Here is a 25,985-nt window from a genome sequence, read left to right on the forward strand (position 1 = left end):
CGCCGCCATCGCGCCTGCGCACTGGCCAGCAGAGGCGGGGAGCGCGGAGCAGGAGCGCACAGTGTGGGGTATTGATTTTCGCAGTCCTCCGCCCCCGGCTTGGAATCTGTTTGCAATGTGGTCTCACTTAACTCTTACTTTGTATTCTGATTTGCGTTGTGCCACCCTTTACTCATTTTCTACTTCTGATTTCCTCCATTATTTCAGCGAGGCCGAAAACAAAAGTCCCAAACTTGCAATCTTAACTCTTTTTAATTCCTGCAATGTTTCCCACATGTTGACACATACGTGGTGGCAGAGATCTTCACCCCCCCCCCCCCCCCCCGCCACCGCACATTGGCTTATTTCCAGTAATGTAGCCTGACCTGCTGTTAACCATACAGACAAATAAGTAATCATCATTTAAATATCTGCATTAACCTATCTGACCTGGCTTCACCCTGTCCCTTTGGCCTATCCGGTTTATTTACAACGTTGAGCTAATTTGTTCTTTCCTTTTTTAAGTGAAACTTGTTAACTTGCTCTTTCCACATAAGCTGCCTGACATGCTTAGCGTTGCATTTTTTTTTTGCTTTTATTTATTCTGATTGCAATAGTATTGTTTATAGTACAATCTGAACTTCATCCAAACCAAGATTTTGAAAATATTTACAAATTTCATTGTAGCATACTTTGATCTACTCAAAATATTTAGCAAAAAAAACAACTTAACAAGAGTTGGACTTCCAGGTAAAAAGGTAGTTGTCAGCAATATGCCTGACTGTGAGATTTTTCTCAAGTCTGGAACACTTAGTAAACTGCAGCCATCAGGCTCCTGAACCAGTGTGGTTAATTTCAATCACGAAATCTGAATTGATTTAGTTTCAAGGATTCTTTATAACCCATGTTATCAATTTTTTTTTGGATAGTTTGTCTTTGGTTGTTTGTCAATCTTTCTCTTAATGAATAGTATTTCATAAATTTTATTGTATTTCTTTTTTTTGCTGTAAATGCCTGAAAGAAAATTAATCCCAAGGTAGTATTGTAATACGTATGTACTTTGATAATTAATTTGTTTCTGAAATTTGAACTTTGAAATGTTGAATACAATTGTTTGTAGGTAAATGACTTTTATTACAATGGAAGGCATTTAAGGAGATTCAGAGGACTTGAGTTAAGCATGGCCCTGTGAAGAAGAGTTTGGTGGATATAGAAAGTATACCAATGAAATTAAAAGAGAAACTGGGGAAAAAGGACAAAAATAGTGGCAAGGAATATCAAAAAGTTCTAAAGAAGTTGAGAGCCCATTAGGGATCTATAAAAATAGGCCATGTGTGGAAATTGGTTAGACTTTTGACTCATTGCTGGCTACCTCCACATGTCATTTTTATTTTATTTTGAGATTTAGCACAGTTACTGGCCCTTCCAGCCCAATGAACATGCGCCGCCCAATTACGCCCATGTGACCAATTAACTTACTATGTCTTTGGAGGAGCTCCGACAACCCAGAGGGAACCCACATGATCACAAAGGGAGCATACAAACTCCTTGCAGACAGCAGAAGGAATTGAACCCGGGATGTTGGCACTGTAATAGCATTATGCTAACAGCTATGATTGTTATTGTTGTTAGGAATGAAGTATGAGGAAATATTGGACAGACAGGCATACTGTATTGATCCCGAGGGAAAATGTTTCGTTACAGTCGCACCAACCAAGAATAGTGTAGAAATATAGCAATATAAAACCACAAATAATTAAATAATAGTAAGTAAATAATGCCAAGTGGAAATTAGTCCAGGACCAGTCTATTGTCCCAGGGTATCTGACGCTCCGAGGGAGGAGTTGTAAAGTTTGATGGCCACAAGCAGGAATGACTTCCTATGATGCTCGGTGTTGCATCTCGGTGGAATGAGTCTCTGGTTGAATGTAGTCCTGTGCCTAACCAGTATGTTATGGACACAATAGGGACTTAGGGAGTTGGGAAAGTGTTTCATGTTTACAAAGATGGGTAAATCATGAGGACCAGATGAAATATTTCCCAAGCTGTTAAAAGAAGCAAGAGAGAAATCATAGCAGCATCACCAATATTTCCAATCCTTGGCTGCAGAAGTGATGAAATACAATCTGAGGACAGTTATTTGAGTTACTTAAGAACAAAAGAAGCAATAATATAAGTGTTTTCAGGCCAGTTTGTTAAATTTAGTTTTAGGGGTGGAAGAACTATTCAAATCCATTGCAGTATATAACCTGTTTGTTAGAAAGGTACAAAATAATTACAAACAGTCCATTTGTATGTGATAACAAAATAAAGTGTCTGATTGATCAGTTTAACTGATTTCGGCATGGACTAGATGGGCCAAAAGGCCTTCTTCTGCGCTGTACTCCTCTAAGACTCTATGATGGAAATTCTTGAAGAGGTAACAAGGAGTATTGTTGGGTTCAGTGCATTTGATGTAGCCTGCATGGATATTTTTGACAAGGTTCCAGATGACAGGCTAGTCAATATAGTAAGAGCCCAAGCAATTCAGATGTGACAAATGGGATACAAAATTGGCTCAATGCTAGGTTACAAAGATAATGGCTGACAGATGTTTTTGTAAATGGAAGGCTGTATCCAGTTTGGATATTTCAGGACTCACTAAGTTTGCCAAAGTCCAAGTTTATTGTCATAATGCACAAGTACATGAATGCACAGGGGTAATGAAAAACTTGCAGCAGCATCAAAGTCAAATAGCATCTTATAAGCTGAATTTAGAAGAAAAATATAAATCAAACATAACATAAATTTTACAAGAAAGAACACAATTAGAAAAAAAAAGAAAATCCATTTACTGCATGGTGGTCAAAATTGTCATTATGGTTGTGTTGGTTTGTTCAAGAGCCAAATAGCTGAATGATACTGCCTACTCCTGGCCTAGTTGTAATGTATATTAATAATTTAAAATTAAAATTAAATATAAGGGGCACAATATAAAAGTTTGCAGATGATACAGAAAAAAATAACCATGTGGTCTAAAGTGTGGAGGAAAGTATTCATTAGAGATAGCAACGGACTTGTCAGTTGTGCATAAAAGTGACAATGGAATTCAGTCCAGAAAAGTCTGAGGTACAATAAGGCTGGCAATACAGAATAAACACAGACATTCTGCAGATGCTGGAAATCTTGAGCATTATACACAAAATGTGAGAGGAACTCGGAAAGTTAAGTAGCAAATATGGGAGCAAGGGGAATAAACAGTTGACCTTGTAGACCGAGACCCTTCATCGGGACTAGAAAGGAAGGTGGATAGAAGTCAGAATACAAAGGTGGACAGTGAGAGATTTGGTGGAACAAAGGGGCCTTGGGCTGTATATTGACAAGGTATTAAAAGTAGAAGCACAGTCTACTGATTAAGATGCTAATATTTTCCTTTGTCAGCTGATGCAGAGAATAACGGGAGTTATGGAATAGAAGTTATAGAACGTGATAGTACAGATGCGGGCCTTTCAGCCCATCTAGTCAGTGCCAAATTAGTAATCTGCCTAGTCCCATCAACCAGCATCCAGACCATAGCCTTCCATATCCCATCCTATCCATGCACCTATCAAAATTAATTTATATTCTACCAGGAGGGACTAATTGGTTCAGGTCTCTTTTCCTTGGAGTTTAAAAGAAGTGAGGATGAACTTACTTAAACATTTAAGATCCTAAGGGGGCGTGACAGGATAGAAATCTGAGATGTTTCCACTAGTAGGAGAGTCTCAAACAAGGGGACATTAGTACAAAATAATGTACTTAGAAACTGTGATGAAGGGTCTAGGCCGGAAACATTGACCATTCATTATCCTCCATAGATGCTGTCTGACCAGTTGAGTTCCTCCAGCATTTTGTGCTGTAATCATAGTATAAATTACCAGCAAAAAGGTGAATAAATCTAAGGGCCTGTTGAGATAAATCTTAGGCTGCTGTTGGAGGCAAGGGAAGAGATTGCTGACGCTCAGCCCTGTAAAACGCTGGCAAGAAAATGAATTCCAAGGGCATAAATTTACTTTGAACTTTGAAGGTAAGAAGATTTAGAAGAGATTTGAGGAAGATTTTTTTTCCACATAGAAAGAGGTTGAAACCTGCAACTCACTGCTCGAAGGGAATGTATAGGCAGTTACTTCATAACATTTAGTTTGAGTATTACAGATATTTTCAAAATAGGTGTAAGCATAAACCCAGCAGCTATAACCTAATCAGTTTCACCTGAAGAAGTAGCTTGAACTGATAATGATGGTCACTCGAGCAAGAAAGAATCTGGTGGAGGAACTCAGCAACATCTGTTACCAAGTTGCTGTCGGGTTGAGCAACATCTGTAGGGGGAAAGGAACTGTTGACATTCCAGATTGAAACCTGCCATGAGCACAGAGTTCCCCCAGCAGATTCTTTATTGCTCCAGATTCCAGCATCTGCCATCTCTTCTGTCACTTGAGCAAACATGGATTACTGAAGTGAAGTTATTAAAAAAATTTTAATCGATCATTTGTATGGAGATTGCAATTTAACGGCCAGTTCCTCCCCACCTGGACCTGGTGACTAATATACCTTTGGTGAACCCAACCCACTCATTTTTCCTTTCTAGAATATCAATTTTCAGCCTATCTTAACACACTCTTTGATTTTGGCAGAATCTCTGAAAAACAGATACATGGCAATAGCTTTGAAATGTTCTCAGCCTTCTTGCAGAGAATTCTTTATTCTAACAGGCCCTGCACCACCTCATATTAACTATTTGTTACTTGAGTAGTCACAAAGGACTTTTTGATTTCTTTATATGTTAGTTGTGGTCAACTGTCATGTTCCTTTTTTTGTCCGTATTTTTAAGCTTTTCTGACTTTACTTTCTTGTAATTGGCTTGATTCCTGTTTGTTCTGAAAGTTATCATTTGCCATTTGAAATTTGTCTGGAGGTTGAAGCCCCTGGGTTGGTAGGTCCCGATGTCAGCACATCTGAGTGCCTGGGGCACAGATGTCTGGAGGTCAGAGGCCGGAGGCAGCCTGCCCTGGTTTGGAGGTTCATCGGTGTGTGAGGGTGGGCAAGGGGCTTGTTTTGCTGTTGGTGTTTTGGCTTGTTTTTGTTGTTGCTGCTTGTGTTGTTCTGTTGAACATTGTGAGCATGCTTTGTTGGGGCAGGTTGCCCCAGCACACCCTTCAGTTGTGTCAGTTGTTAATGCAAACATCACATTTCACTCTATGTTTCGATGCCCATGTGATAAATAAATAAATCTGAAATCCCTCTTTCCGTTTTACCTTACTCTGCATATCTTTTGGTCAGAGGGGAGTCCTGGTTTTGGTTGCTCAATCCTTTTCCCAGGTGGGAATGTAGCTGGACCATACCCGTTATTTCCTCTTTAATAGGTGACCTTTGTTCTATTATATCTTTGCCTGCCGATTGTTGATGTCGGTTTACCATTCTGAAAATTGGCTCTTCTTCAATGAAGCACTCTCTCAGTCCAGATTATCTTTGTCCTCTTTTACAGCTAATCTATAGTTTATGAATATCAAAACATTGCAGATGCTGGAAATCTGAAATAAAATCAGAAAATGCCAGAAACACTCACCAGATGAAGCAGCATCTATGGAAAGACAAACAGAGTAAAGGTTTGAAATTACAGACCCTTCATTGTGAACCTTTATCTTCAACCTTACCCAGATTTAATTTAAATCTTAAATTCTGACACCTGTTCCCTAAGTGCTCCCCTACCAAACTTGATTCACTTGTTCCGAGGTGGATCAATATCCAGTAAAGGCTTTTTCCTTGCTGGTCTAGAAGTGTTTTTGAATGCACTTAAGAAATTCTTCCCCCTTCTTTGCTCTTTACAATATTATCATGCTGTATCTGAATTAGGACCATTGTATATCCATTATCACTGCCTTATAGTTCTTGCAGCTGTAGTAAAAAACCAGCCTCCGTATCTTCTTACTGAATAATGGCCTATAGAAAACACTTCTAATATTTCTTAACTGTATGCAAATAGATTGTATCCCTGATTCTCAAGGAAACACTCCCTCTGAAGCACGGAAATAGTCTCCTTAAATTGAACATACCCAGTCAGGTTCAGATTCATTTATTATTATTCAGTCCTTCCTTTCATTCCTGATCTTTTCCAATCTTATTGGTTCCTTAATGTTGTTATAGCCAGGGGTAGTAATGGGGACAAGCTCCCACTACTCATTAAATGCTCTCAATGGTGTGTGACTCAAATAGCCTCTGACAGCCAAGTCCAGCTCCGGGCCTTCACATGTTGGTTAGCTACTTAGCCCAGTGGAACTATTTCTACTGACAGGAGAAGGGGCAAAGGCAGGTTACTGGTGCTTTAAAACCAATTGCTTTGGGCAGATTGGGCTTGTCAGCTGTGGTTGGCAGCTCATCTGGGAGAAGGAAAACTCTGATCTTCCTCTGCTTAGCGATTGTACCCACTCCTGCAAAAGGCTTTGGGAGTAAACCCCAAAGGAAAAATTCAGAGCTGGAGTCCGATGTTGAGCTCAATACTGACTGGTAACTCCTGTGACGCTGCTGGTGCCAAACGGTATTGCCTTTCCTTTAGATTCGTCAGATGTGTGGAGAGGAGTTTGCTACATGGGCAACAGCTTGCTTTCCATATTGTACTGCAGGTTTATGTATCTCAACATTCTTGGTCAACTCTGACCAACGGAGACCTCTGAGGTTGTTTCCAGGAATGTTTAGTGCCTAGTGATATTCTACTTCGCAGTGCGGGCTAGTTGAATGTCCTAGTCTTATTTATGAAGCTTTGCCCTTATACATTCATGTTCTTACATCTTATCTTGTGGCTTAGTCTCTTCCCTTCTAATACTCTACTTTTTCTTTCTCTAGTGCTCTGTCTCATCCAAACCTTTGTTGACGTTATTTCTTCTTTCCAATGCTGTGTGCTGATTCCCATCTCCTGCTAAATTAGCCTAAAGCCACACACTCAGCACTGGTGAATTCATCTGCAAGGGGTTGCTTTGGCAATGATTAGATGGCTGTCTGTTGATGCCAAGTGTTGATTTCTGTGTGGAGATGTTGTATTCTTGTATATTAAAGAATACTAGTGTATTCTTTAGTTGTATGGGGAAACAAAAGGTTGCCAATGCTAGAGCAAAAAACAATGTCCTGGAGAAACTCAGCAAGTCAGGCAGCATCAATAGAGGGACATAGATAGTCAATGTTTTGGGTTGGGACCCTTCATCTGCATACTGTCCAAGTAGATTGACCCAGACAGCTCAAGGAAATACTCCCACTGGAGCACTGCAATATTCTCCTTCATACTAAACGAGATCTTCCTGATCTTTCTTTAGCTCAATGTTTCCAGAAGAGTTTCATACCTGAGATGGTAGATTTTTAAACCAATCTTCTAGATGCAGTGTCTCAACCTAAAACATTGACTGTCCACTTCCCTCTTCAGTTGTTGCCTGACCCGCTGAGTTCCTCCAGCAGTTTTTTTTTGCATTTCTTTAATTATAAATTGACGACTGCATTGGTTTTTCTTCATACACCTGTACTGAGCTTGGTAATTTCATCAATTTTGCCTCTAGCTTCCACCTTGCCCTTAAATTCACTTGGTCCATTTCTGACACCTCTGTCCCCTTTCTCGATCTCTCTGTCACCATCTCTGGAGACGAACTGTCAACTGACATTCTTTATAAATCTACCGATTCCCACAATTATCTTGACTATACCTCTTCCCACCCTGTCTCCTGTAACAATGCTATTCCCTTTTCTCAGTTGCTTTGACTCTGTTGCATTTGTTCTCAGGATGAGGCTTTCCTTTCCAGGATATCAAAGGTGTCCTCCTCCTTCAAAGAACAGGTTTTCCCTTCCTCCACCATTGATGCTGTCTTCACCCAGATCTCCTGCATTTCCCAAATATCCACACTCACCCAATCTTTCCATTCCTCTTGGCCTTTACCTATCACCCCATGAGCCTCCGCGTTCAACACATCAACTTCTGCCATTTCTGAAGGGATCCTACCATCAAACGCACCTTTACTCCCCCCTCCACCCACGGCTTTCTGCACTCAATTTTTTAAACGCAAGAGATTTTGCGGATGGTGGAAATCCAGAGAAAAACACAGAAAATGTGCAGGATCTCAGCAAGTCGGGCAACATCTGTGGAGGGGAATAAACAGTCAATGTTTTGGGCTGAGAATCTTCATCAGTGGAGGAAATGAAGGATGCCGAAGGAAGGGATGTGTGGACTATTTATTCTCCTCCACATAAGCTGCCTGACTTGCTGAGTTCCTCCAGCACTCATCTTTAATTTCTTGTCTTTCTGCTACCTGTGTCAAACAGCTGCAGATTTGAGCGCAAGGATCTCTTTTGTAGACTGTGAATGAACAATATAACTGACACATTTTGCAATTGTTTGAAAGGCATTACTGCAATGCCGTGAAGTTTTGAAGGAACAAGATGTTCTGAGTACAATTGTAAATTGAATGGTTAAAGAACTTTGCTGTACTGGTTATTCATTCAATATGCACATTGTAGCACAGATTAATAACTGTGGAAATCTCAAATATGTTTATTTTGTTTGCTGTATCAAGTAATTAAGATAATACATCTTATTTACTTTTATCTGCATTCTATCAGACATACTTGGCCCCTTTGGGCCTATGAGCATGAATAGCAATTAGAGGAAATGCTGGCTGTACAAGGAATTATAGGAAACATAGTATAGGATTTATGATTTCTCCACCAAAACATTCTAGTACAAGGTTTTGCCTTTCCAGATAACAAATCTTGTTCAATGAATGCACTGTAATCCTAGTCCCAACGCCACTAGGATTCTAGTTTAACCCATTTATTTACTTTTATTTCATTATTACTGCATGGTAACAAACCATTCCGACACAAAGAGTACATGCCACCCATGTGACCAGTTAACCTACTGGCCTATATGTCTTTAGAATGTCGGAGGAGACCAGTGCACCCAGAGGAAAGCCACGCCTTAACAGGGAGATTGTGCAAACTTCTTACAGCAGCAAAATTGAACCAGTGTCACCAGCGCTGTAATAGCATTATGCTAACCACTATGTTGGGTCAGCTGGTGGTGTAGTGGGATCAGCATTGGTCTTCAAGGCAGATGGTCCTGAGTTTGAATCCAGCCAGGTCCCAACCTGGGCAGCAGCAGTACCTGCGCGGAAGAAAGGCCTGGCAATCTACTTTTGTATTTTGCCATGAAAACCCTATGGACTCTGTGAAGTCACGAAGACTCGGACTCGACTGAAAAATGACTGAACAGCACCAAAAACAACTGCTCTGCTACAGTGCTACCCCAAATAGTGATTGAAGCTTTACAACAACAGTTTGTATCTTGCAGTATTTTTAAAGTATGAAAATTTTCAAGTCATTTCATACAACAATAAGTAAAACTTTAGTTCATGAGCCCTACAAGTTCCCACTGGACACAGCCTTCCATTTGCAAAAAAAAAATGTCTACCTTTATTTCTGCTACATAGACCTGAATCAATTTTGGATCCAATTTGCCATTTAAAGAAACATTCATCATTATCATTATGTGCCATGTCATATGATGTAGGCGATCATGGTCTTCCGTGACCGTGATTGTTCTTGGCAACTTTTTCCAGAGAAATGGTTTTCCATTGCTTTCTTTTGGGCGGTGTCTTTACAGGATGCGTGGCCCAACCAGTATCAATGTTCTTCAGATATCGTCTGCTTGGCATCAGTGGTCGCATAACCAGGACCTGTGATGTGCACCAGCTGCTCATACAACCATCCACCACCTGATCCCATGGCTTCACATGACCCTGATCGGGAGGCTAAACAGGTACAACACCATGCCCAAGGATGACCTGCAGGCTAGTGGAGAGAAGGAGCACCTTGCATCTCTTTTGGTAGAGACCTATCTCCAACCCGCCATAGAAGAAAGACAATTATTGATGAATGTCTTAAAGGGTAACATGCAGAGTAGAGAGATTAAGGAGGGAATCTCAGACTGCTGGGCCAAATCAACTGAAGGCGGATCTACTAAAGAAGAGTTTAAATAAACCTGAAGAGGGGCGTGATAAGGAAAGAGGATGCACAGAGAAATCTGAGTGTATAGAGTTTATAGAAATAGGAAAGGGTGAGGAATTGTGCAAAGTATAACAATACTTTAGATTGTTTTAATGATCCAGCTTTCACCATCTGCTCAACCAGAGATTCACCATCCTCTGAAAGAAGAAATTTCTATCTAGACCCACAGGAAACTGCAGATGCTGTCCGTGATTTTCTATCTACAGTATATGTGGATGGAATTCAAGATGGACTCCCATTTCTCACCGATTAAAGTGACAAGGAAAGATTGATATTAACAAGGATGAGAGCAGATGGTGAGCAGGTGTTTAGTGTCATCTGCCTAAGAGTGACCGGTCCGGTCTCTCGCTCGCTGCTGCCAGAGGGATGGTACCAGAATCCTGGGTCTTGGGCAAGGTTTAATCGACGTGGATTGGGGATTGGACTCTGGTAGCTCGTGTTATCATGTGTTTCCGGTTGCATCATTTTCTGTTGTGGTTTTGTATGCTTTTGATTGGGGCGGCCTGCAGTCAATGAACAATACAGCTCTAAATTGAACTGAGCTGAGCTGAAACTGAACATTCGGGGAGTGCTTCGAATACTTAGTGGTTTGATACTTTATATTTTGTGTTTCCTGCTCTTTTTTTGCCATTTGCACGTTTTGTTTTTTTTAATGCATTAGGGGTTTGATATTTTGCTTTGAAAAGGTTCAATGGTTTTCTTTGTTACATGGCTGTCTGTAGGAAGACAAATCTCAGGGTTGTATAATGCATATGTACTTTGGTAATAAATGTACTTGTAGACCTTGAATTATTCATGTTAAGGGTTGAAACTAGCTTTAAATGGAAAGTAGGGAGACATTTAACTTTTAAGATTGTATATTGGAAGTATTCGAACAGCACAGCTCCACGTGGTGATGACACACTGAGGTCTGGCTGTAAAAGATGGACCAAAGCAAGCTGGATTCATTGTTGGACTGAAGTCTACATTGCAGTTATGACACACATCTCAGTTGCTTGCAGTGAAATTTGTATTTATTAGTGCAAGCATTATTTATGTACTCCTAAAATGAGAGAAATGTTAATGAGTATGAGTAGATAAGCAAAAGTAAGTTTCAAGTTCGGGTACATATTCAGTTTTATTTTTCACATCTTCCATAATACATAAAGTGAAATGTGTCATTTGCATTAACAACCAGCTCACCCAAGGGTTTGCTGGGGACAGCCCGCGAAGTTATCTTTATTTATGCGTGCATTAATAGTGTACTCAAAGGAGCATTATGCTAACTTACAGTGAAGACTATTCTGAAAGAAAGTGTTTTCTGATTTGGTCTAAATTTTAAGATTGACATTTACGGGTGATTCAAAACAACTAAATTAGCACAATATCAGGAAACTAATCTTGACATAAAGAGCAATGATTGATGTTGCACTGATATTTTTCCCTTTTTAGTTCTTGAATTGAAAGATTTTAAACAGCAAACATGACAGGAAATATTGAGGAGACTTCCCTCAAATGTAGAGCAGCAGAGATGGTTTAGCAGTAAGCGATAATTTTTAATAATAACAAGACAAGATGAGGGGTCACAAAATGAGAGAACCAATATTTAACATTACAAGGCAATAAAGTACAGTAACTAAAGGCTGGGAGCACATGGTTTAGGTTGGCTGGTTTGTATGCATGCACAGGGATTGTGGATGAGAGCAGGGTTTAAATAGGCTGCAGGTTTGATGAGTTGGAAATGAGCGGTAGGTGACTCCTGTTAGTTCGGAATGCCAGCATATGCAAGCCTGAGAAGACCTCTCCTCACGCAGACCAGGACAATCTGAGCAGGTCTGGTAGAACCTCTCAATGAACAATAGATCCAAGATGTAACTGGCCAACACTCAAAATCTCTCCTTCGGGGCATACCCTTTCCATTCAACCCATCCTGTCCATGATGACGTGATTCCATCAAGCGGTAAAACCATGCACAGGGGACCACTTTGCATCATCCTAGTTTCTGGAATTGCAGGCTCAGATGGGTTGAGTGATCCATGGACAATGGGCTTGAGGCAGGACACATGGAAGATAGGTGTGATCCTGAAGGGTTGGTGGCAGCTGGAGACGGTGAATAACTGGTTTGATGCAATGGGTAATCTTTTTTATAATTTTTTTAATTGAATTTTCGAATGGTTACAGAAGGAAAAACCCTTCCCCCCCAACCCCTCCCCCCTAACATATCCCTGTAGAAGGAGAAAAAAGAAGAGAAAAAAAAGAAAAGAAAGAAAGAAAGAAGGCCTGGATATCGGAAGATCCCCACATGCTCCATGGAGTTCATACTAGCTTTAGTATATATATTTATTTCTTTCCCCAAATAACCAATAATTTTATCTTCGGAGCACCTATATATTTAATCCTATCTTTTGTAAATAAGGGCGCCACATTTTCAGAAATATTTCATATTTATCTCATAAATTATAAGTAATTTTTTCAAATGGAATGCAGCTAAAAGCTATATCTATTTTCATTTTCTTAATGTATGTTAAAATTCTTTTTCTTTTCACTGGTCCATTAAGCCCATTAACATTAAAACTTTAAAAATTCAGTAAATTAGTCATTATTTTTCACAGGGTTACTCCAGTCTATAATAATACCTAACTTTTCAACTTTCGTAGTACCTTGGGGAATTTTTTTTTAATTCTCCATGTTGCTATGTGTCTCCCCCCCCCCCCCCACAATTGTCCAGGCAAAGAAAGAAAGATTAAAGAAAAATTGATTATAAAGAAAAAAAATATCCCCTACTAATGTTGTGAATTTAAAAAAACACAACATTACCCCCCTCTGTTGTACAGGTCATGGCGATCGCCATGATTACACACGTGAATCCCGTAGCAATCGATCCAAAGTTCCCCCAGCTCCCCCGTAACATAAAAAAGTATATATAAGAGAAGAAAAAATAATATCACTACTCTTGATTAATATTTCTCAATTTTTTACCTTTCTCCCCCTGAATCATAAAATTAAGAAGATATTTAAATATTCTTCTGTCCTTAAACATCCATCAACTCCATTCACTGTCCCTGTCTTCATCTTTAATCCATTTCACTTTTAAATCTTTGGCTGTGGTTAGCAAATATTTGGGAGTTCTTGTGCAAATTCTTCCGCATCCCGATAATCAGTAAAAGATCTTCTTTTTCCGTCATCCAAAAAAATTATCAGGGTTGCCGAGTGGTGCAATATAAATTTATAACCCTTTTCCCATAAAACTTTTCTCACTGAGTTAAATTCCTTCTTTCTCTTCAAAAGGTCATAACTTATATCAGGATAGAAAAGAACTGTTTTCCCTTCTATCATCAATGGCCCGTTTCTCTTTCTGGCACGTTGGGCAGCCGCCTTCAGAATCTTTTCTTTATCTTGATACCTTAAGCATTTTATCAAGATTGACTGTGGGTTTTGATCAACTTGAGGTCTTGATCTTAAGACTCAGTGAGCCCTTTCAATTTCAATTAACTAGATTCCTTCTTCCATTTCCAAAATTTCCGGAATCCATTTTTGAAAAAATTTTATTGGATCCTCTCCCTCTATAACTTCTTTAAGTCCAACAATCTTAATATTATTTTGTCTGTTAAAAATTTCAAGTACATCCCCTTTTTCCAACAACCATTTTCTTTCTGATGTCCAGGCAGAAATATTATCTTCCATTTTATTCACTCTATCAATGGTGTCTCCCGTTGTTTCTTCCAAGTCTTTAATTTTCTTGTCCATTTTGTCCTGTCATTTTATCATTTTATCAAACATAATCTTCATATTTTTAATATCTTTTTTATTACTTTTAATGCTTTTAATTTATGCATTATTTGCACCAAAGAGTTTTTTATGTCTCCAATATCACCTCCAACCTCTTCCTGTTGCTCTTCTTTGTTTGTCTCTTAATCTTCGTTGATTTATCCAGAGAATCTGATTCCACCTCATATTCACTTTCACTTTCAGTTCCAATCATAGCTGGGATTTGTAGTTTGGGTTGCTTGTGTTTGCACATGCCCCTTCCTTCACGCCTGTGAAATTCCTGTTGCTCTTTTTTTTGGAAACAATTGATGTTGCCACAGTTTCCTGTTCTGTATTGCCAGAGATAAAATGCACTTGAGCCTGAGGCTCTTTCATGGCCGCCGGCCTTGTTTCTTTTCCAACTTGTGTTGTCTTCAAAGTAGTAGTTTTCTTCAGCTTTAAGAGACATATCTTAAGACAATCCTGAGTAGTTTATAAGTAATTTTTAAGAAGTATTTACTAACTTTTCTTTATTTAAACATTATTTTACTGGTTTTTTACAGGAGAGCTGGATTTCCACATCTCGATCCTATGTCATCACATGACATCCCCCGCAATGGGTAATCTTAAAGGGACTAATGAACTTCGACAAGAGCTTATGGGAGTTGGTGCACGGGGGCAGATTGTGGGTGGACAGTCAGACCAGAGGAGTCTGGCTGAGCACTGATAGCAGTTAGCCAGGCAGCAGTAGGCATGGTTAGCAGCTAAGGATGGCCCTCCATGCACTCTTCCAAGTATTTCGGTGAGCCATGGCTCTGGGGGAAGGGACCTCCACCGTTGGCTCTTCCACGGAAAACATGGTTGGTAGCCATGAAAACATTTCAAAGAGTGGCATACCCTTGGCAGAGATTGTGGGACAGCTCGAGCAGATAATCAGTGGTTTCTCGCTGCCTCCAGATTGTCTACTCATGTTGGTGGATGACTTTCTTTAGGCAAGTATTTTCAATTGGCGGTTCACTCATCCTGTCAAAAGTACAGAGGAAGCTTGACTCAAATGCAGAGCAGTGAAGATGATTTAGCTGTGAGGGATAACTTTAATATTAAACTGCAAAATAATGAGCCACAAGGGGCCACAAAATCAAGAGAGAACAGATATTTAACAGAAAAAAGCAACAAGGAAAATGAAGGTTGAGATTAGCTGGTTCGTATGAGTGTATAAAGATTGTGGCTGAGAGCCAGGTTTAAATAGGCTGCAGGTGATCAGCTGGCGATGAATAGCAACTGATTCCTGTTAGCTGGGTGGAGGCTGGGAGGGACCTGTAGGTGCAGGCCTGACAACCAATTTCATGTATTGCTATTTCAGTGAATTAATATTACACATGAGGTAGTACATAGTAAGCTACAACTTAAAAACTGAGTGATTGTTTAGGGGAAATATGCTACATTGGCACTGGAAGCATGGTGACTCTTGCAGGCTGCACCTAGCACATCTTCAGGCTGTGATGGTTGTTGATGCAAACAATGCATTTCACTATGTTTCGATGTACATGTGACAAATAAAGATATATTTTACCTTTTAAAATACAGAACAATTGCTTGATCAGCTTAATCACAATACCTCATCTTGACAATAGCTGATTTCTTCGTCAAATTTGACTTTTACAACTCATTTATAACATGATAAAAGGGAGTGTATATTGAGGTTTGCTGAATTTTCTAATTGCTGTAAAGTGTGACTTTAATGTAATCTGATGACAGAACAGGTAATCGAAGTTCAAAATAAAATTTATTATCAAAGTATGTATATGTCACCATATACTACCTGAGATTCATTTTCTTGCAGGCCTTCATAGAACAAATAAATACAGAAAAATCAATGAAAAATTACACACAACCAATGTGCAAGAACAGAGAAACAGCTATGCAAATACATAAAAACAAATAATAATAATAATAATAATAATAAAAATAAATAAGTAAATAACTAATACTGAGAACATGACTTGGAAAGACTTTGAAAGTGAGTCCAGAGGTTGTGGAGTCACCAGGCGGGCCCTCTGCCCTGGTTGATCTACTCATTTTAGCAGCCTGCCTCAACTGTGTTCAGTCTTCACAACTACAGCTTTTATTCAGGGGTATCGTTTATGTGTAGAAGGATTTTGGCTCAAGTCATGGATCAAAATGAATCAATCAACTTTATACACAGAGCCAAGTATTCATCTCCATTGCAGTAGAGTTGTTTGACCAAAACATACGCGGTTTGTCAATTTCCCTTCAATCTATTTATGCAGTTCAACAACATATTAACTTCATTGGGAATTGATTCAGCTGTTTTGATTGCACCATGATACGTGTGTTGGCGGTTTATTCTTTCACTTCACTCTTGTCTAGATTAAATTTTATCTGCCATTGTCCCTATGTGGAAAATATATCCATTTTATTCCTTATATAATGAACTGCCTCTTCTAATTTCACAATAGTCCCACACACCAACATCTCTCCTTGGTCAATCACCTCGCTCTGACTTTCTATGTGTTTCGCACCTATCCCTTAAGTATTTCAACTAGTACCCTGCTCCTCCTCCAGTTGAATACTCAAACAAGTATTCATTGTTTCCTACCCTTCAGCCAATGTCTTACTCATTCGGAAATTACTCTGAACCCCTACAGTGTCTGATGTCACCATGTAACTTACACTGTCTATGCTAAACTACTTTCTTCAACCAATTGCTAGAAATAACTGCAGAAAGTTGGGCCATCTCCAAAAGGACAACAACTTCTGTATAAACAATTTCTGCTTCTATGCCTGCATGCTTCTTAAACATCAGGTGGTCAGAACAAATAAAAATGCAAGTCTATTGTATTTACCCCTAGCTGGCTGGCATATTAAGTGCAGAGAAAGGACCTTTCTCAGGTTATTCTGTATGAATCAATGTATTCTCAATGATGAAAAGATCAGAGGGTATAAAGGAGGGATCAGATGAGGATGGACTTGGAGGATGTGAACTCTTAGAACTTGCTGTATTTAATTCTCTCTCTATGGAGCAGCCATGTACTCACAGGGGAGGATGGTTCATCTGTACCTTCCTGAAGTCCAGAATGATTTCCTTTGTCTGCTCCACGTTCAGGCTTAGGTTGTTCTTCTTAAACCAATCCTTAATCCACCAGCCACTTCATTTTCTCTCTATGTGCCATCTTATCATCGTTCTTGGCAAGGCCAGCCACTGGTGTGTCATCTGCAGACTTGATGACACGGTTTGAGCTGAGTCCTGCGACACAGTCCTGATTCAGCAGCAGGCAGCATAGGGGATCCATGGGAACAGTATCCCACAATTATTCTGCAAAGAAAAAATATATAATCAGAGTTTATGGATACATATACAACTACAACATCCACCCCATCTCTTCACCCACAGCTTCCCACCACAAGAAAGAAGAATTGGGAAATCCTGTTATGGAAGTTATAGTATATATGGAAGAAAAGGATTAGAAATTGGGATGAGTGGCCAAATCAGACCTTAAGAGCTTGGCTTAGACATAATTGAAAAATAAAGATAAAGATTGGCTTTATTTGTCACATGTACATCGAAACATACATGGAAATGTGACATTTTGTGTCAACGACCAGTGCACCCCGAACACTGTGCTGCGGGCAGCTTGCAAGTCTCGCTATGGTTCTGGTGACAACATAGTTGCTCACAACTCACTAACCTTGATGAAAGGCCTTGATAGAGTGGATGTGGAAAGGATGTTTCCTATGGTGGCGTAATCTAAGAACAGAGGACACAGTCTCAGAATAGAGGGGCATCCTTTTAGAGAACGGAGGTGAGGAGGAATTTATTTAAACGGGGGTGAATCAGTGGGACTCTTTGCCACAGGTAGTTAAGGAGGCCAAGACTTCATGTATATTTAAGGCAGTGGTTGTAGACTCTTGATTGGTCAGGCTATGAAGGGAAATGGGGAGAAGTCAGGAGATTGGGCCTGAGAGGAATATTGGATCAGTCATGATGAAATGGCAGAGCAGACTTGATGGACCAAAGGGCCTAATTCTGTTCCTATACCTTACGGCCTTAAAGTCTCATGGTTATTCCAAAGACGTACGGGTTAGTAGATTAGTCGGTCACATGGATGTAATTAATTGACATGGGCTCATTGAGGTGAAGGGGCCTGTTACCATTCTGTACCTCAAAATCAGGGGTTCCCAACCTGGGTTAATGGTAGGGGTCCATGGCATAAAAAAGGTTGCAGACCCCTGCTTTAAATAAGTTAAAATCATGTCAGACTTATCGGGACAAAATACCATCTGCTATTGCTCGGCCGATTTGATCAATTAAACAATGTCATCCTATAGCTTATAACTATCCTCTTTGGCATCTGTTCCCTGATTTGGTCCACATTTCTCTTTAGGCATAGAATCACTGAAGAATGATCAAATGATGTTCAGAGCTGGAAGAGGATGGAGGAGGAGGAAAGAGAGAAAGGCTCTCAGTAAACAGAATGAGAATGCGATTTATTATCACTGACATTTATTGTGAAATTTGTTTTGCAGTTGCAGTACAATGCAAGACATAAAAATGACAATAAATAACAATAAAAAATAAATATTGTAGAAGATAACATTATCGATCATGAACACTTACGGACAGATCTTCTACCTGAACGTACCTACCTGTGCCAAAGTCTTGGGCGCATACATATAGCTTAATTTTATGTATTGCACTATACTGCTGCCAAAAAAAGCTTGTGATGTATGTGAATGATGATAACCCTGATTCTGATATGGGTCTCCAATGTGGATTGAGAGTGGGAAGGAGGCCGGGAGAGGGGAATTTTGGTTGGGAAAAGGGGAAGGGAGAGGGGGTGGGAGCAGGAAGCACCAGAGAAGCATTCTGTAATGATCAATAAACCAATTGTTTGGAATCAAATTACCTCGTATGATGTCTTAGGGCTGGGTGAATCTGCACCTGCACCATCCCCTCGCCCCTGGCACTTCTTCTCTGCCTCCTGCCGCACACCCTTCCCGTGGAGCTCCATCCTCACCATCACAAACGTCCTCTGCTCCTGCCAGATTTACAAACTTGCTCTCCGTTCCACATTGACAAACACATTACTGTGCAAAAGTTTGAGGCACCCTAGCTATATACATGTGTCTAAGACTTTTGCATAGGACTGTACATAGATAGCCCATAAGACATAGGAGCAGAATTAGGTCATTTGCTCCGCTGTTTAATCATGGCTCATCCTTTTTTTCCCTTCTCAGCCCCACTCCCTGGCCTTTTCCCCATAACCTTTGATGCCATGTCCAATCAAGAACCTTCAATGTCTGTCTTAAATACATCCAATGACCTGGCCTCCACAGCTGCCTGTGGTAACAAATACCACCAATTCACCACCCTCTGGCAAGAGAAATTTTTCTGCATCAGTGTTTTAAATGGTGGACCCTCTATCCTGAGGCTATGCCCCCTTGTCTTAGACTCACCCACCATGGGAAACATCCTTTCCACATCTTCTCTGTCTAGGCCTTTCAATGTTTAAAATGTTTCAATGAAATCCCCCCCTCATCCTTCTAAATTCCAGTGAGAACAGACCCAGAGCCATCAAACACTCTTCATATGATAACCTTTTAGTTCCTGGAATCCTGCTTGTGAACCTCCTCTCCAATGTCAGCACATCTTTTCTTCGATGAGGAGCCTTAAACTTTTCACAGTACTCGAGGTGAGACTCTTGGTGTGTTCTGCACAAGGACTCCCAAGTCCCTTTGCATCTCAGGTATTTGGATTTTCTCCCCGTTTAAAAAATAGTCCACACATTTATTTCCACTAGCAAAGTGCACGACCATGCATTTAACAACATCGTATTTCATTTGCCATTTTTTTGCCCATTTGCCTAACCTGTCTAATGCCTTCTGCAGTTTACCTTTCCCTCAACACTACTTGCCCCTGCACCTCTCTTTGTATCATCTGCAAACTTGCAACAAAACCATCCATTCCATCAAAAAATCATTGACATACAGCATAAAAAGAAGTGATCCCAACACTGACCCCTGTGGAACACCACCAGTCACTGGCAGCCAACCAGAAAAGGATCCTTTTATTCCCACTCACTACCTCCTACCAATCAGCCAATGCTCCACACATGCCAGTAACTTTCCTGTAATACCACGGACTCTCAACTTGGTAAGCAGCCTAGTGTGTGGCACTTTGTCAAAGGTATTCTGAAAGTCCAAATGTACATTCCTTTTATCTATCCTACTTGTAAACTCCTCAAAGAATTCCAACAGGTTTGTCAGGCAAGATTTTCCCTTAAGGGAACCATGCTGACGTTGTCTTATCTTGTCCTGTGTCACCAAGTACTCCATAACCTCATTCTTAATGAATGACTCCAACGTCTTCCCAACAACTGAGGTCAGGTTAACTGGTCTATACTTTCCTTTCGGCTGCCTTCTTCCTTTCTTAAAGAGTGGAGCAACATTTGCAATTTTCCAGTCCTCTGGCACCATGCCAGAGTGCAAAAAATTTCTGAAAGATCATTACTAATGCTTCCGCAATCTCTATCTCAATTTCTATGGATAGGAACAGCTTAAGTAGTTATGTGCCAAACATCGGCAATGGGAGCAGGTTGATTGTGCTGCTTACTTGACATGGACAAGTTGGGCCAAGGGATCTTATTTTATTTTATTTAGAGATACGCCATGGTGGCAGGTCCTTTTGGTCCAACAAACCCATGCAATCCATTTAGACCCATGTGACCAATTAACTGACTAACCTATGCATCTTTGGAATGTGTAGTTGCTGGAAGATACCCATGGGAAGAACATACAATTCCCTTACAGACGGTGGCAGGAATTGAACACAGGTTGCTGGCACTTTTGTCATGATGAGCGTAACACTAACAGTACCATGCTGTCCCAAATTCTCTGCTGTATTGTCTAGGACTAATGCTACCATGACTACCAAATCTTGCTATCTCATTACTGACGACATAGCTATTGACTTACCTCCATGATCCATGGAAAAAGATGGACTATGAAGGCTCCTTCACAGACCATGTTTACAGCTGATTGTTGGTCTGTGACTAAATAATACTGTGGGCAGATAACAAGCAGATTACTGGCAGAATGAAAGTAAAGAAAAAAAGATGAACGATTAGTTTTATTTTTCACGTGTATTGAAATATTGAAAAACTCACTGAAATGTTTCATTTTGTCAGTCCAATTTTGTGCTGAGCGCAGTCTGCAAGCATTGCCATGCTTCCAACGCCAACATACTATGCCCAGAACATACTAACCATAACCTGTACATCTTTGGAACAGAGAAAACATACAGACTCCCTATAAACAGTGACGGGAATTGAACCCCAGTTGCTGGCGATATAAAGCATTATGCCAACTGCTACTCTATCATACTGTACGTGGAGGAATAGAATGGAATTGCACTATAAGTAAAGTCATCTTATTACGTCCTGCCATAAATTTTTTGCAATGCGTGTCCAAAGGGTCTCCTAGACCCTGTATTTGAGTTTCATTTCTCCATCTCCTCCATCCAATTCCAATGCAGCTTCATAAAAGTATGGGGCCTGCTCTTTCTCAAGTTTCGTCATTAATATATCTTTTTTCACAAGTGCTTTCTTAAAGATGAAGTATGAAAGAAAACTAGCCAATAATATAAAAAAAGGATACAAAAATTTTTTTCTGATATATAAAGCGTAAAAGAGAGGCAAAAATGGATATTGAACAGCTGGAAGATTATGCTGGAGAGATAGTAATGGGTAACAAAGAAATCATGAGTGATCTTAATAAGTATTTTGCATTAATCTTCAGTAGAAGACACCAGCAGAATGCCAGAAATATGATAATATCAGGGGCCAAAAGTTGTTATTATTACAAAGAAGGTGCTTGGGAAGCTGAAAAGTCTAAAGACAGATAAGTCACCTGGACCGGATGGACTACACCTCAGGGTTCTGAAAGAAGTAGCTGAAGAGATAGAGGCAGCATTAGCAATGATCTTTCTAGATTCTGGCATGGTTCCAGAGGAATGGAAAATTGCAAGTGTCACTCAACTCTTTAAGAAGGGAGGGAAGCAGAAGATTGGAAATTATAGGCCAGTTCGCTGACTTCAGTGATTGGAAAGATGTTGGAGTCCATTAGCAAGGGTGGGGTTTTGGGGTACTTGGAGGCATATGATAAACCAGGCCAAAGTCAGCATGGTTTTTCAAGGGGAAATCTGTTGGAATTCTTTGATGAAATAACTAGTAGGATAGACAAAGGAGAGACAATGGAATTTTAATTGGATTTTCAGAACGCGGAACTCTGCCTCCCAGCTACGGGCATGTAAGACTAGTTGCTTCTTGTCCGCCTTTAATCTCTCCCTTTTCCGATTTAAACTTTGAAATTTCAACTTTATTCAGTTGGATCAGTTATAATTATGGCTACTCTCAGAAGCGCCAAAAGAAATCCGGACCCAGGCAATGGAAAGTCCAAGAAAACCAACGAATTCTGGGAGGAACTCCCCTGGGTAAAGAGACTAGAATCTCAAATCAGCAATATCAGCATTGAGATAACTCAACTAAAAGAGAAATTTGAAGGAAAAGTCGACTCTTTGAGCCTTGATCTTAAAGAAGCCAGTTGAAATACTGTGCACCTTTCTTCACGTTTGGGAAAAGCTCACAATGGATCGTCGATCTCGAAGCTCAATCACGTCGGAACAATATTCGAATTGTTGGATTAAAAGAGAAATCAGAATTGGCCGACGCACCGGATTATTTCACAAAAATGTTTCAGATTTTATTTCCGGAGGTTTGTTTACAGCCTTCAGATATCGAAATGGCTCATAGAATCGGCACTTTAAAATTTTTGGATCAAGGTAAAAACAGACATATTGTGGTGCGCTTTCTCCATTTCAGAGACAAAGACCATATTATTAAGCTTGCAAGAAAAAAAAGACTCTTTCAATATCAGAATTCAGACATTCGTTTCTATGAAGATTTTCCACGCGAAATTGTTAAAAAGTGTGCTGGATTTGCAAATGCTATGAAATCAGCATATGAAAAAAAGCTCTTTCCATTGCTCCAATATCCAGTGAAACTGAGGCTCTTCGTTAAAAAATCTGGTTTTCATTTCTTTGATGATACACTTGATGCATTGAGTTTTATTAATTCTTTATCCGACGAATGATGAATCAGAAGCTTGAATGATTTATAATGATTTGATTGTCTTGTGGTGTAAAGAGTGATGACATTGAAAGGTTTGATGGTTACAGAAGTCTTTACTTTAAAATACATTTTTATCTCTGAAAAAGACTGATTTGGATGGCTTCAATTTCAGAAGACATAGTGGGAGAACTGTCGATAGTCTGTAATAAATTTGAACCATTTAGAATTTTTTTCTGCAGCATTTAAATGAATTAATTGTTTTTTTTTTGTTTCGTATGCTTTTGTAAAGATTTTTTTAAGTAATTATTTGGATTTCTTTATGTTTTAAAGATAGGACTGACAATTTAAAGATGGCGATTGTTTTTCTTCTGTGCAAATATTTCAAGGATTGTTTTGGATGTGTTTTTCTTCCCTTTTCTAATGTTATGAAGGCTACTTTCAATTGAAGGTCTTTTTGTTATACAAGAAAAATGCTTTCTTTCCAAGTTAATTATATTGAGATATATGTCGACTGTAATGAGTTTTATGATCGGTAGAGGCAGACAGAGATTATTTTTTAAATTTTTTTCTTTTTTTGCTGAGGTAGGCGGACTTTGTATTTGCATTAGTGTCTATGCTTTGCTTGGGGCTTGCGTCGATTGATATCGACTTGTTTCTGGGCTTTGTAGTTTGGGTGGGATTTTCTTTCTTTTTTTTCCCAATTATGGAATCCTGGAGCATATGCCAATTATTTTTATTGTTGTGCATCTCCGCCATTTTCGACTATCGTATCCTGGCATACGTCTAACTATTGTTTTTAGACACAAAGTACAGCTAAATGTTTTAACTTGGAATGTTCATGGCTGGAATCATCCTATTAAGCGTAAGAAAACATTTAAAGTTATGAACCGATTCCAGCCTGATATAATTTTTGCTCAAAAGACGCATATCAGGTTATGTGATAAAAATCGATTTTTCAAATTTTGAATGGGTCCTCAGTTTCATACAAATTCCCAGAGTAAAACTAGAGTGTTTCTATTTATATTGATTTCAATATTCCTTTTAACCAGGAGGATATTATAACTGATATCAATGGTAGATTTCTGATTCTTAAAGGAACAATTTGTAATAGAAAAATGGACAAAATGTTTCGATCCCTCATTTTTTAAAACTGTTTTTGCATTATTACCTGATTTAAACAAACATATGTTATTAATGGGTGGTGTAGTGTTCTCGCTTGGGTGTAACGGAATGCCGAACTAAACACCGAGGTAAACCGTAGTCAATGAAAACAAGGTCGCAGTAAGATTAACCATTTACTGTTCACTCTTCCACATTAACGTATGGTGAAAACTGTTGATAAAACAATACAAGATTTGTACAGCATTTGTTTCCTTCTTGATATTACATTTACATCGTAAATACTTGCAAAAGTAAAACTACAACTGCTACATTACACTAAAGTGCAGCATACAGTCAGAGTCTACCTACGCCATTGACTGCTTTAAATACACTTCATCGCAAACTATCCGCAACTCTTTAACTAACGAAAACATAAACCTTATCGACCATCATTACTTTTAACAGAATCGGCGTTAACATTTTAATTCAACATATCGATTATCTCATGACTTACGGCGTTGCTTCCACTATGTTTCTAGTGTGTAGAAAGGCAACTTTCCTTGCGCTGATATCGCACATGTCAGCCCCTCATCTTCCCGTTTCTCCAAACCGGTATTTTCCCACAAGACGCAGCGAAACCGGATGTGACATCATCACATGCTGCGATATATCACAGACAACGAATTTACTTTAAACAATCTTAACTTTAACTAGAATGCTAACAAACGACTTACTAAATAACTGCCATAAAGGCAACACAGGTGGTGATCTTAATACTTGTCTAAATCCTTTAATGGATAAGTCATCATCCAAATATTAACTCCCTAATCATACTGCATCACTTATTGATTCCTTTTTAATTGATTATGGTGTAATTGAGGTCTGGAGGCATATGCACCCTAGTGATAGAGAATATTCTTTTTTCTCACGTGTTCATAATAAATATTCGAGAATCGACTATTTTATAGTTGACCCTCAACTTTTATTCAATGTTCAGAAATGTGAGTATGATGCAATCGCTATTTCTGATCATGCTCCTTTAAACTTAATATTTGAACTGAAACATGTTGTTTCTACCAGACCATTTGGGCATTTTTTTAGAACGTTTATGACAAAGTTCAGAATTTGTTGAGTTTATCGAAGCTGAGATAAAAGAGTTATTTCTCTTTAATAATATAGGAAATGTCTCTAAGTTAATAATTTGGGATACATTAAAAGCTTATTTATCTGGTCAAATTATTTCATATGTAGCTAAACTGAAGAAGCAAACAAGAATAGAATTAGATAAAATCTCTAAACAAATTAAAGAATTAGATAACCTTAATGCAATCTCTCCAAATGTTGTTTCATTTAAAAGAAGAGAAGAACTACAATCACAGTATAATTTATTACTAACATATCCTATTGAAGGATATTTGCTTAAATTGAAAAGTCAATTTTATATCTTTGGGGATAAAAATATAAGCTCTTAGCTTCTCAATTAAGAGCAGCTAGAGCTAAAAGACAAATCTTAAAGATTTGTTAAAATAATGGAGATATAGTAAGTAACCATGAGGACATTAATAATACTTTTCAAGATTTTTACTCTGATCTTTATAGATCTCAATTTCCTGCAGACTCCTCTAAAATGAAGGTTTTTTTGCATAAGATTAAATTTCCACAAATTTCTTTTGAAGGACAACAGATGCTTAATGCTCCAATTACCGAGCATCAAATTCAGAAAGCTATTTTATCAATGCAATTCGGTAAAGCTCCTGGACTTGATGGTTATTCAGTGGGATTTTAAAAAAAATTTGAAAGATTACTTTCTCCATATCTTTTGGAAGTACTTCATGAATCCTTTGACAAGGGTAATTTACCTTCTTTTTATGAAGCATCTATTTCCTTAATTCTTAAAAAGATAAAGATCCTGTTGAATGTTCATCATATAGACTTATTTCGCTATTAAATGTGGATGCAAAAATTCTCTCT

General features: G+C 39.0%; 1 long non-coding RNA gene across 1 annotated transcript; it reads left to right on the forward strand.

Moving 5' to 3' along the window:
* Positions 1 to 24,260, forward strand: LOC132378310 (uncharacterized). Its single transcript, XR_009506962.1, has 3 exons — positions 1 to 68; positions 14,328 to 14,384; positions 18,171 to 24,260. It is a non-coding gene; the product is annotated as an uncharacterized LOC132378310 (long non-coding RNA).
* The last annotated feature ends 1,725 nt before the right edge of the window (positions 24,261 to 25,985 follow it).

The sequence above is a fragment of the Hypanus sabinus genome, chromosome 20 (genome assembly GCF_030144855.1).
Source record: "Hypanus sabinus isolate sHypSab1 chromosome 20, sHypSab1.hap1, whole genome shotgun sequence".
Classification (NCBI taxonomy): domain Eukaryota; kingdom Metazoa; phylum Chordata; class Chondrichthyes; order Myliobatiformes; family Dasyatidae; genus Hypanus; species Hypanus sabinus.